Consider the following 13,708-nt stretch of genomic DNA (forward strand, 5'->3'; position numbering starts at 1 on the left):
GTGCAGTTTTGGGCGCCGCACCTGCGCAAGGATATTTTGGCCCTGGAGGGAGTGCAGAGGAGGTTTACTAGGCTGATACCGGAGTTGAGGGGATTGAGCTATGAGGAGAGGCTGAATAAACTAGGCTTGTACTCGTTAGAGTTTAGAAGAATGAGGGGAGATCTCATTGAGACGTATAAGATGATGAATGGGATGGATAGGATAGAGGTGGAGAGACTCTTCCCGCTCAAAAAAGACAGTAGGACTAGGGGGCACAGCCTCAAGATAAAGGGGAGGCGGTTTAGAACGGAGTTGAGGAGGAACTTCTTCACTCAAAGGGTGGTGAATCTCTGGAATTCTCTGCCCGTTGAAGTGGTGGAGGCTGCCTCGCTAAATATTTTTAAGAAGCGGGTTGATGGGTTCTTGATAAGAGAGGGGATTAAGGGTTATGGGGAGAGGGCGGGAAAGTGGAACTGAGCCACAACAGATCAGCCATGATCTTATTGAATGGCGGGGCAGGCTCGAAGGGCTAGATGGCCTACTCCTGCTCCTACTTCTTATGTTCTTATGTTCTTATGACTGTCTGCGTGGGGTTTGCACGTTCTCCGCGTGTCTGCATGTGTTTCCTCCAGGTGCCCCGTTTACACCAACAGTCCAAAAATGTGCGGGTTAGGTGGATTGGTCATGCTAAATTTCCCCATAGATCAGGGGTACTAGCTGGGGTAAATACATGGGGTTACGGTGATTGGGCCTGGATGGAACTGTTGTTGGAGCAGACCCGATAGGCTGAATAGCCTCTTTCTGTATTGTAGGGATTCTATGAACTCAGATCTCTCTTTTGTTAAACAAACAAAATAAGTATTTATTAAAGTGTAAGAAAGATAATAAAACACTACAAAGTACAATCTTATATTTTGACACATTAATAATAAGCACTTGTTCCTCAAAAACGGAAAACCCAAAAATATCTTTTTCCCCAGTGCCTGAACTCTGCTGAGACCCCATTTCCCACGTAACGCCCATAAACCTTTTAGTCAAATCTAGCCAGTGATTTCCACGTTTTAGAGATTAAGTGATCAGAATCTGGGAGTTGCTTTCAGTTCAGCAAAACAAAACTATCTTTTGCACAAACTGGCTTCCCTTCAGCACCTATCTTTAGCTCAGCTACTTCCTAAATATGGCTGCCTCTCTCTGTCTCTCTCTTGTGCTGCTGCTTTTCCAATGCCTCATCTGTATCTAAACTGCTTCCTACTTCCAGCACGCTGAATATAATTATATCAATAGCAAAGAACATGCTGTATCCTATTCTTTCCTTTCTCTTGGTTGCTGCTCAGGCATGGTTGACATGGAAGTGTCAATTACAAGGGGGCACAGGTTCAAGATGAGAGGGGGAAAGTTTAAGGGAAATGTGCAGTGGAAGTTTTTCTACATAAAGAGTGGTGGGTCCCTGCAACGCGCTGCCAGAGGAAATGGTGGAGGCAGACACATTAGCAACATTTAAGAGACATCTGGATGGGTACATGAATAGGGAGGGAATAGAGCGATACGGACCGAGTAAGGACAGAAAGTTTTGTTTTAGTTTAGGTCATGATTGGCACAGGCTTCAGATGGAGGGTGTCGGGGAGGGGGGGGACAAAGGGCCTGTTCCTGTGCTGTACTTTTCTTTGTCCTTTGCTGTTTGTACAAAATACACGATAGTTTGATTTTACTTGTGAAAAAAAATCATTTTATTAACAGCCTACCAATTCACGACATTGCAAAAATATACCTCATAAAATTTCTGAAATAAACATTGCAAAACCTTTGACATTGTCAGGGCAGGACAGAGCAAGGATATTCACATTTCCTACACGGATCAGAAGGCGCTCTGACGTTCTTCAATACAGTAAGGAGAACATTACAAACGTAACATTATTTCCATTGCTGAAAGTACAATGTTGTTCAAATTTAACACAGAGGTCATGCTGCACTCTGAGGTGCTTCAACACAAACCGTGTACTGTCAAAAACAAGCTTACAGTCCAAGGGGTTCGACACCATTACCAGCCCCTGGGTATACAACGGCTGAAAGGTCTCACACGCTGGCCTCTTCCCATTGGGCAGCACAGTAGCACAGTGGTTAGCACTGCTGCTTCACAGCTCCGGGGTCCTGAGTTTGATTCCCAGCTCAGGTCACTGTCTGTGTGGAGTTTGCACATTCTCCTCGTGTCTGTGTGGGTTTCCTCCCACAGTCCAAAGATGTGCAAGTTAGGTTGATTGGCAATGCTAAGAAATTGCCCCTTAGTGTCGAGAGATTAGTGGGTATAATATGTAGGGATATGGGGGTAGGGCCTGGGTGGGATTGTGTTCGGTACAGACTCAATGGGTCGAAGGGCCTCTTTCTGCACTGGAGGGTTCTATGGTTCATTGGGCCTTGATGGTGGCTTTAGATTGATGTTTTCTCTTCCTGTTGATAACGATATGGAATTAGTATCTGACAAATCTTTATTTTATACACTATTCCTAGCTTAACTTTGATTTGATTTGTTACTATCACATGTGTTGGGATACTGTTTCTTGCGCTACACAGACAAAGCATACCATTCATAGAGAATGAAAGGAGGGAATGTTAAGGTGTAGAGAAAGATCAACTTAGTGCAAGGTAAGTCCATTCAAAAGTCTGGTGGCAGCAGGGAAGAAGCTGTTCTTGAGCTGGTTGGTACGTGACCTCAGACTTTTGTATCTTTTTCCTGATGGAAGAAGGCGAAAGAAAGAGTGTCTGGGATGCGTGGGCTGTGTGACCTGTGCTGGCTGCTTTCTCAAGGCAGCAGGATATTGAATTTGATGATCAGCCATGATCATAATGAATGGTGGAGCAGGCCCGAGGGGCCAAGTGGCCTACTCCTGCTTCTAATTTCTATGTTAGGGCAGTAGCTACATTGATTATATGCTCTTGGACCCCGTGGAGAATGTGCTAGATGAGGGAATAGGCTGTCCACTCTGAAATGTCCCCTATCTTTCAGGCAGCTTGCCTTCTTGAGGTTTAGGTTCCCCTGGAAGGAGGGGGAATATCCTGCAGGGCCCGAGTGTGAGCCCAGGCAGGGGGGCTCCGTGTGATCCGAACTTCTCCTATGAGACTATGTTCGTGATATCCTGCATGTGAGTGTGTACACTGTCAAACCACGACTTGCGCCTATGGTCTACGCTGGTGTTCCTCTTTCTCTCCGAGGTTTCCTTCTGTTATCGGGGTCAGTAGGGGTACTGATTTAGGCTCTGATCCCACAGAGTAACTCTCACCTTGTTGGTGGGGGGGGGAGGATTGTATCTTTACTCGGGAGGTCCCATCTGTGGGTGTCTTGTTGATTCTCCTTCTTCTGGGGTCTCCTTGGTGGGGAAATGGGTGAAATTTTCTGGCTGATGTTGGGGTTTGAGTGGCACCTCCAGTGTGGCTAGGGATGAGTGAGGCTGGTTTTGTTGTGAGCCCATGTGTGGTGTGTTCTTGGCATATTGGTTCCTCTTTTCAACTGTCTCAATATCCCTGACTTTCTCAGACTGTGTAGGCAAGGGTAGCGGTTTCAAAAATTTGTACCTTGGTGTGGAGATTATATTAGTGGTTTGGGTCTCCCTGATGGATGAAGTCCTGTTATCTCTGGACCTGAAGCAAGGGGCGCACCCAAAGCTCCCAGCATGGAGTCAGCATCTGCAGAAGTTTTGTCAGCCCGCTGGGTATGGTCCGGGTCACGATCTGAGCCCACAAAATAAAGGGAAGATCCAGCTTGGATTGGCTGTGAGTGCATAAGGAGACCCGAGACTGCTCGGTACCTCAGAGGGCGATCACGCTGTGTCTCCCAGTGGGTGAGGTCCTCGAGGCTTGGGAAGGGATGGGGTAGGGACAGTGACTGCTTGTGGGGCAACATGGTGGCACAGCGGTTAGCATGGCTGCCTCACAGCACCAGGGACATGGGGTTCGATTCCCGGCTTGGGTCTCTGTCAGTGTGGAGTCTGCGTGTTCTCCCTGTGTCTGCGTGGGTTTCTTCTGGGTGCTCCAGCTTCCTCCCACAGTCCGAAAGACATGCTGATTAGATGCACTGGCCATGCTAAATTGTCCCTTAGTGTATCCGAACAGGTGCCGGAGTGTGGCCACTAGGGGATTTTCACAGTAACTTCATTGCAACGTTAATGTAAGCCTCACTTGTGACACTAATCAAGAAACTTTAAACTTTGCACGTGTGCAGTGCTACCTTCACTACCCATCTTAGGTGAGGCTGTCACTGATTGGTTCAGTAAAAAGTCTGACAACACCAGGTTTTAGTCCAACCTATTTATTTGATAATATACTCGCAAGCTTTCGGGTTAGCCCCTTCGTCAGGTGAATGGAGAGTTCTGGCCTCAGACAGAGCATATAAAGCGACACACGACAGCGCAGAGTCGCTGAACAGAGACTGATAGCCAAGTTCCGCACACATGAGGACGGTCTCAACAGGGATCTTGGGTTCATGTCGCACTATCTGTAACCCCCGTGACTTGCCTGGGTTTGCAAAACCTCACTTACTGTACTGTCTGGAGACAATACACATCTCTTTAAACTGTGATCAGTGCTCCTTCCACTCACATTATCAGCCACTTCAGGTCTTGAACAGCAGGTTAGGTGTAAGGATTCGCATTCTAATCAGTAATCTCTAAACTGTCTGTGCTTTATATGCTCTGTCTGAGGCCAGAACTCTCCATTCACCTTACGAAGGGGCTAACCCGAAAGCTTGCGAATATATTATCAAATAAATAGGTTGGACTAAAACCTGGTGCTGTCAGACTTTTTACTGTGTTTACACCGGTCCAACGCCGGCATACCCACATCATGACTGATTGGTTCAGCCAGGGGTCAGGGTGTGTCACGGGCCCTGGCTGTTTGCCGTATCACTTTAGATTGCCATTACTGTTACCACAGCTACAACATGCTAGGTCTGAACTCTTGCAAAGGGACTCTGTAGCAGACCAGGGTATTTAGTTAAATATGAGTTTATTTAGGCCAGTTACAACACGTACAGGATAACTTACTATGAAGGCATTTGTCATCTCAGGGAGCCCAGGACATGACTGACTGATTTCCAATGCTACAATGTCATCTGCATCACAGATTAACCTCCCCGTTCTGTGACACAATCGTTGAACCCCAGAAGTGCAGAAGAGGCTATTCGGCCCATCGAGTCTGCACAGACTCTCTGGTAGAGTTTTTTACCCAGCCCCCCCTTCCCTGTCCTATCCCTGTAACTCTAGCATGGCTAATCCATCTAACCTCCACATTTTCAGACACTAAGGGGAAATTTAGCATGGCCAATGCAGCCAATCAACGCATCTTTGGACTGTGGGAGCACCCGATAAAACCCTTTATACACCTTTATACAACAGTTCCTTCGCTAATTTTGCAGATTTATTGGTCTATTTAGCAGCATACCTGAACACACCTGGTACCCAGCACTAGCCTTGGTAACTGGGGGTATACCAGACAATCATGGTGTCACTCTTGGTGCTACTCCCTATTCTCTTGCTCTAGTCAGCCAGCCAGCCGGCTCTGTGCTGTACATGTGCCGCCATCCCTCAATGCCCACTTTTTGATTTGATTTATTATCGTCACATGTATTAGCATACAGTGAAAATTGTTTCTTGTGCCTTAAACTGACAAAGCATACCGTTCATAGAGAAGGAAACGAGAGAGTGCAGAATGTAGTGTTACAGTCATAGCTAGGCTGCAGAGAAAGATCAACTTACTGCAAGGTAGGTCCATTCAAAAATCTGACAGCAGCAGGAAAGAAACTGTTCTTGAGTCGGTTGGTACGTGACCTCAGACTTTGGTATCTTTTTCCCAAAGGAAGAAGGTGGAAGAGAGAATGTCTGGGGTGCGTGGGGTCCTTCATTATGCTGGCTGCTTTGCTGAGGCAGCGGGAAGTACAGACAGAGTCAGTGGTTGGGAGGCTGGTTTGCATAATGGATTGGGTTACGTTCATGACCTTTTGTAGTTCCTTTCAGTTTTGGGCAGAGCAGGAGCCCATACCAAGCTGTGATACAACCAGAAAGAACGCTTTCTATGGTGCATCTGTAAAAGGTAAAACTATCACTGGGAGGGGGTCAGTAGCTCCATATAATACAACAGGGCCAATCTAGGGGCCTCGGCTAATCCTCCAAAGACATTCATTCAAATCCTGCCCTGCCAGGTGGAAGAACTTAAAGTTTAATTAATTAATAAATCTGGAATAAAATAATTGAACATTGCAGTATAGGAGGAGACCATTTGGCCCATCGTCTGGTTGCTTGTTCGAGCTGTCCAATTAGTTCCACTCCCCTGCCTTTTTTCCCAGAGTTCTGCATTTCGTTTTCATCAGCATTTATTTGGTTCCTGTTGAAGGTTCCTTTTGAATCTGCTTCCACTTCCTGTTCAGACAGCACGTTCCAGATCACAGCAACTCCCTGAGAACAAACAGAATTTCCCTCATGTTGCCCCAGGATCTGTTATCCTGAATCTATGTCCTCCAGTTATTGACCATCATGTCAGTGGAAACAATTTCTCCTTATTTAACCCATCAAAACCTTTGATGATTTTTAAACGATTCTCCTCCGAGCTTTCACTGCTCAAGAGAGAACAAACCTTGTTTCTCCCGTGTCTCCACTTAACTGAACTCCCTTATCTTTGGTGCCTTTCCGCTAAACCCTCTCTGCACCCTCTCCAATGATCTGAAAGAACCATAAAACCATGAGGCATCAGAGCAGAAACAGGCCATTTGGCCCATTGAGTCTGCTCTCCCATTCAGTAAGATCATGAATGACCTGATGTGATATTCCTCAACTCCACTTTCTTGCCTTATCCCCATTACCCTTGATCCCTTTACTGATTAACAATCTGTCTATCTCCGCCTTGAACATACTCAATGATCCAACCTCTACAGCCCTCTGTGGTAAAGAATTCCACAGATTCACTATCCTCTAAGAGCAGAAATTCCTCCTCTTCTCTGTCTTAAATTGATGACCCCCTTACTCTGAGATTATGCCCTCTGGTCCAAGACTCTCCCATAATGGAAACAACCTCTCAGTATCTTCCTGTCCAGCACCGCCCCGCCCCGAGAATCTGATATGTCTCAATAAAGTCATGTCTCATTCTTCTAAACTCCAATGAGTGCAGGTCCAACCTATTCAACCTCTCCTCATAAGAAAATCCCTCCATACCCGGGATTGACCTAGTGAACCTTCTCTGGACTGTCTCCTATGCGAGTAAATCTTTCCTTAGATACGCGGACTAAAACTGTTCACTGTATCTCAGGTGTGGTCTAACTAGTGCCTTGTATAGTTTTAGCAAGACTTCCCTATTTTTACAATCCATTGACTTTGAAAACCTTATATCTTGAGCAAGAACCTCCCCTTCACCCCCATCAATGAGCTGTACTTACTATCTGCGCCAACCCTCAGTTGGGTTCAAACTCAGTGGGGGTCCATGGTTTTAGGAGTCCCCTCTCAGAGACTTGACCTTACACCCCCTCAAGAGTGCCATCCGTGGTTCAGTGGGTCGCACTCCTACCGTTGAGTGAGAAGATTGTGAGCTCATGTTCCAAGCCAGAGACCTGAATCACAATCTGCGCTGAGATGCCCATTGCAGTACTGAGGGAGTGCTTCATTGTCATGGGTCCACCTTTCAGATGGGGCATTAAACTGAAGCCACTCAAGTGGACATGGGCAATATTTGTTTGCATTAGTGTAATTATTTTCACCAAAAAAATGTTGTGTATGATCTTCACAGAATAGTGGCTTTACTCCGTGTTCAACAATAAATACTGTTCCTTTCCTGTCAGAATTCCTGAATTATTGCAGATTGCCAAATAACCCGAGGGAGTTGTAGATCCAGTCAGAGGGAACAGGATGAGATAAGAGATGATTGGACTGAGCTGATTGATTAGGGGTAGGATTTTCCATTCTGGAGACCATGTTGGCAGGAAAATCAGTGTAATTCCCACAGGACAACAGATTTTGCGGCAGGTAAGACAGGAAGCCCTGTTGTTATCTGATGGGGTCAAAAGTGCTGGCGCCATTTTTAAAGAACACATTCAAACCCGTCACGAGGGTAGGGGAGTTAGGGGGAGACAGTAACCACAAGGCCTCAGCCTTCCCCTTGCTTTTATAGGGCAATAATGTTCTGTCAATATAATAACAGAGGAACAGTCTTGAAAAGGGGTGTGAAAGGAATGTGGGGAGGCAGTGGTGCAGTGGTATTATCATAGAACTAGTAATCCAGAGACCCAGAGCAATGATCTAGGGACCTGGGCTCAAATCCCACCGAGGCAGATGGTGAAATTTAAACTCGATTAAAAATCTGGAATTAAAAGGCCAATGCTGACCACGAAGCAATTGTCAATTGTGAGGAAAAACTCATCTGGTTCACGAATGAGCTTTAGAGTAGGAAAACTGTAGCTCTTACCCAGTTTGGCCTACACGTGATTCCAGAGCCACAGCGATGCGATGGATGGGCAATAAATGCTGGCCAGCCGGCAATGCCCTTGTTCCATGAACAAATGAAACAAAAATTGAAAGCCTGAATTTACTTTTCACCATCACTTCAATGTGTCCCGTGGCCAAAGTGTAGTTACTGTTATAGTGTAGAAAAAGTTTGTAAAAAGATTATCGCTGAAGATAATGATGTGGCTTGGCCAATCAACCCAAAAGCTCACAACCAATGCAGAGCTGATCAGACATTGCCCTGGTGTAAGAATATTTCCTGTAACATTATTGTAGAATGCTCAAATTGTTGCCTTGAATTTCACTGATGTAACATTTGAAATGAGGCTTTTGTATTCTTGTCATTTGTCATAAATTTCGGGTTAAAGAATATGAAATCCTGCAAGGCCCAGGGTGAAGCCTCACAACAGCTCAAGTGGTTTTCCAACTCAAAGATTTGGGCATGACCATATTAAAGATCCTTAGACAGAATGAGCTGCTTGGAATAAGAGACTCTTTCACTGTCCAACCACCTGACCTGACTTTTGTCATGAAGAGTTAAGTAATTACTTTCAAAATATATTTGAATTTGATTTATTATTGTCATGTGTATTAGTATACAGTGAAAGGTATTGTGACCTGCGCACTAAACAGACAAAGCATGGTGTTAAGAGAGAAGAAAATGACAGAGTGCAGAATGTGGTGTTACAGTCATAGGTATGGCGTAGAGAACAATCAACGTAATGCAAGGTAGGTCCATTCAAAAGTCTGACAGCAGCAGGGAAGAAGCTGTTCTTGAGTCGGTTGGTATGTGACCTCAGACTTTTGTATTTTTTTTCAACTGACGAAGGTGGAAAAGACTATGTTCAGGGTACGTGGAATCCTTAACTATATTGCTTGATTTTCTGAGGCAGCAGGAAGTGTAGACAGAGTCAATTGATGGGAGGCTGGTTTGTGTGATGGACTGGGCTTTGTTCATGACCCCTTGTAGTTTCTTGTGATCATGGACAGAGCAGGAGCCATACCAAGCTGTGATACAACCAGAAAAAATGCTTTCCATGGTGCATCTGTGAAAATGGGTGAAAGTCGTGGCGGACATGCCGAATTTTCTTTGCCTCCTGAGAAAGTAGAGGCGTTGGGGCACTTTCTTGACTATAGCATCGATGTGGAGGGAGCAGGACAGGTTGTTGGTGATCTTGACACCTAGAAGTCTGAAACTCTCAGGCACTGTTAGAGAGAATGTGGCAGCCAATTTGCGCATCGTAAGCTCTTCACAAACGCTAATGCAACTTTGGACAGATTATTTGTTTTAATGATGTTGGCTTAGGAACAAATATTGCCCAATGGACACAAGTCTTCTTGTGAAAATAATTAAAATGAAAGCAAACAAATATTGCCCAGGGGCTTCAGTTTAATGCCTCATCTAAAAGGTGGTCCCGTGGCAATGAGGCACTCCCTCATTACTGCAAGTAATGGTTAGGTGACCCAAACAGGCGCAGGGCTGTGGCAGCTAGGGGAGTTTCAGAGTAACTTCATTGTATGTAAGCCTTACTTGTGACTAATAATAAAACTTTAACTTTAACTTTTAACTTTAAATTTATGGGAATCTCAGTGTGGATTGTGACTCCGGTCTGTGGCACTGAAGTCACATGTAGACCAGTCTGGGTAAGGGGAGGACAGATTTCCTTCCCTAAAGCACAGTAGTGAACCTGATGGGTCTTTCCCAACAGTTGACAATTTTTTCATGGCCATCATTGGAGTTTTAATTCCAGGTTTTCAATCGAGTCTAAATTTCACCATCTGGCATGGTGGGATTTGAGCCCACGTCCCCAGGTCATTGCCCTGGTTCTCTGGACTACTGGCCCAGAGATAACACCACTGCCTCCCCACATGCCTCTCACACCCCTTTTCAAGACTGTTCCTCTGTTATTGTATTGACAGAACATTATTGTCCTATAAAAGTAAGGGGAAGGCTGAGGCCTGAGGCTGAGGTCACTGCCTCTCCCTAACTCCCCCATCCTCGTGACATGTTTTCCCATTGAATGTGTGCGCTCTTTAAAAATGGCGCCAGCACCTTTGACCCCATCAGGTAACAACAGGCCTGGGTGGCCATCTGCCTCACCTATCGCAAAATCTGTTGTCCTGTGGGAATTACACTGATTTTCCTGCCAACCATTATACATGGTCTCCAGAATGGAAAATCCTACCCCTAATCTATCAATCTGAGTCCCATCATCTCTTATCTCATCCTGTTCCCTCTGACTGGATCAACAACTCCTTCAGTTTATTTGGCAATAACTCAGGAATCACTGTCAGTAACTCAGGAATTCCGGCAGGAAAGGAACAGTAATTATTGTTGAACACAGAGTAAAACCACTATTCCGTGACAATCTTACACAAGGTCTAACATTCTTCTCGTGAAAATGATTGAACTAAAATAACCAAACTGAAGGCAAAGCAAGGAAACCCCCTAAAATAAAAAAAACCCAAAATGTACAAGAAACTCAAAACATCAAACCAAAATGTGATTAGATGAGTCAATAGTACAGCCCAGCCCCTGGGGTGCCCAATGGGCATGGAGGGCCTCAGTGGTGCTCATCGACATCGCATGCTCTGTCTCCAGGGACACTCAGTTGCGAATACAGCTGCAGTAGAGGGGCAGACAGCCAGGTTGCACATCCTCCCCCCTTCCCCCCTCAGTCACGCATTGCCTGGATCTGTTGATGGCAAGCTGAGAGCAGTTTGTTTTCTGTCACAGTTCTGTGGTTCTTTCTTCCGCACTGACCTCCCTCTCACTGTACAGTTTTACTTTGAAAAATGATCTCCCCACCTTGCAAAGTGAACGGGTAAAATCTGGTCCATTTCTCAGTTTGATTAAGTGATTTTGATTTTTGATTTGGTTGTTTTGATTTGATTTATTATTGTCACGGTGAAACGTACTGTTCCTTGCACGCTGTACAGACGAAGCATACTGTTCATTGCGAAGGAAAGGAGAGGGAGTAGAACTTAGTGTTACAGTCACAACTTGGGTGTGGAGAAAGATCAACTTAATCTAAGGTAGGTCCATTCAGAAGTCTGACAGCAGCAGGGAAGAAGCTGCTCTTGAGTCAGTTGAGACGTGACCTCAGACTTCTGTAGAAGGCGGAAGTGAGAATGTCCAGGGTGCGTGAAGTCCTTAATTATGCTGGCTGCATTTTTGAGGCAGCAAGAAGTGTAGACAGAGTCAAAGGCTGGGAGGCAGTGACGTTCAAACTGTTCCAATGGGTTGAAAACTTTGTGCTTCTCGATCCATGTCCTGCCTCACAGGTGCAGTCCCAAAAGAGTCACAAATTGGCTTACAAAGAGGGTGTGTCAGCCTCTGATAAAGCTAACTTCTCCAAGTATCAGAAAGGCCTAACTGACTGGGCCGGATAGAGTCATAGAACCCTACAGTGCAGTGGACAGAAGGGCATTTCTTCACCCAAAGAGTGGTCAGCCTCTGGAATTCGCCCCCACAGAGAAAACAGTTGATGTCAAAACATGGTGGGTGGGATTTTATCCCGAGGTCACTAGATCTTTCCATGGTTCAGTCCTCGCCCACTCCGATTCCTGTGGTGAGTGGGATGGTAAAATTTCAGCCTGTATGTTTTCAAGAAGCACTTAGATATAGCACATGAGGTGAAGGAGATCAAAGGATTGGAGGTGGGGGGAAAGGCGAGATCAGGCTACTGATTTAGATGAATAGCCACGATCATGAACAATTGCGGAACAGGCTCAAAGGGCCAAATGGCCTCCACTTGCTGCTGCTTTCAATGTTTCTGTGACCCCATTATAAATGCACCTTCTTTGGCCATCATGTCCTGAGGCGGGACTCAAACCCAGAGCTTCTGGCTCAGAGGCAGGGATGCTACCCACTGCACCACAAGACACCCTTAATCCAGGGGATTGATGGTTAAAGAAAACAAGCTAAAATCTGTTTTGGGGTCTCGGAATGTCAAAGAGGACATGCCCACAAGTTGGTTTGAGGTCTGTACAGGTCACCGTGGCAGTCAACCATTGATCATAGAACCCTACAGTGCAGGAAGAGGCCCTTTAGCCCATCGAGTCTGCACTGAACACAGTCCCACCCAGACCCTACTCCCAATATCCTTACATATTATACCCGCTAATCCCTCTAACTTACACATCCCTAGACACTAAGGGGCAATTTCCCTTATGGCCAATCAACCTAACCCGCACATCTTTGGACTGTGGGAGGAAACCGGAGCACCCGGAGGAAACCCATGCGGACATGAGGAGAATGTGCAAACTCCACACAGACAGTGACCCAAGCCAAGAATCGAACTCAGGACCCTGGAGCTGTGAAGCAGCAGTGCTAACCACTGTGCTACCGTGTCGGTAGGATTCTACACGGAATCAGAGTGGGAGAGGGGCAGACGGTGGAAATGTCTGCTGTCCTCGGGCAGGATTTTCCAGTCTCGCTTGGGTGATGCTGTAACGTGGTTAGCACTGCTGCCTCACAGTGCCAGGGACCCGGGTTCGATTCCCAGCCTCGGGTCACTGCCTGTGTGGAGTTTGCACGTTCTCCCCATGATGGTGTGAGTTTCCTCCGGGTGCTCTGGTTTCCTCCCACTGTCCAAAGATGTGCGGGTTAGGTTGATTGGCCGTGCTAAATTGCCCCTTAGTGTCGGGGGACTAGCAAAAGTAAATACACGGAGCTATGGGGATAGGGCCTGGGTGGGATTGTGGTCAGTGCGGACTCAATGGGCTCCTTCTGTGCTGTAGGGATTCTATGATTAAGTTAGAAAATAACAGGAGTTTTCATTGGTAAAATCCGAATCTGTAGACCAGACTTTTAACCATTCAGGCAGCAAGATGATACTGATTGGCATAGTCCCAGCCTATAAGAGATCAGCTTCTACGTGTTTTCATTGAAGGTTGGGGAAATTTGGTCTTGTTTGTTACAACCCTGTATAGACGCGTTGTGACTTTAGCTAGTTCCCTGCATCTTGTGAAGTATTACGTAGCTGTGAGGGTTGGATTTCCTGCTGCTGATTAGAGTAGCAATTCTATTGTGTCCAGAATTGGCTGTGAGTGTTGGAAATATCAGCTGCAGAGGCTCCGTTTACTGTGCAATGCCTGTGACTCAAAGGTAGGAGTTTTATTATTCACTCCAGCGACGCGGCGAGGACAGTAACTCTCGAGGGTAAGAAGGCAGAAAGAGCCTTCAGTTGTTCAGCGGGGAGCGTGCTGAGCAGCTTTGCAGAGTTTCGCACACACAACGGGACCCCAAACAC

The 13,708-nt window shown here is 46.0% G+C and overlaps 1 protein-coding gene across 1 annotated transcript in view; it reads left to right on the forward strand.

Moving 5' to 3' along the window:
- The first annotated feature begins 13,426 nt into the window (after positions 1–13,426).
- The window catches only part of LOC145358744 (N-acetyllactosaminide beta-1,3-N-acetylglucosaminyltransferase 3-like), a 61,397-nt gene continuing 61,115 nt past the window's right edge, over positions 13,427–13,708 (forward strand). Inside the window, exon 1 of the mRNA XM_080213002.1 lies at positions 13,427–13,563. The gene's annotated coding sequence lies outside the window, so the exon portion shown is untranslated. The remainder of the gene's footprint in view (positions 13,564–13,708) is intronic.

This window comes from Carcharhinus amblyrhynchos, chromosome 26 (genome assembly GCF_965287045.1).
Source record: "Carcharhinus amblyrhynchos chromosome 26, sCarAmb.v2.hapA, whole genome shotgun sequence".
Taxonomy (NCBI): domain Eukaryota; kingdom Metazoa; phylum Chordata; class Chondrichthyes; order Carcharhiniformes; family Carcharhinidae; genus Carcharhinus; species Carcharhinus amblyrhynchos.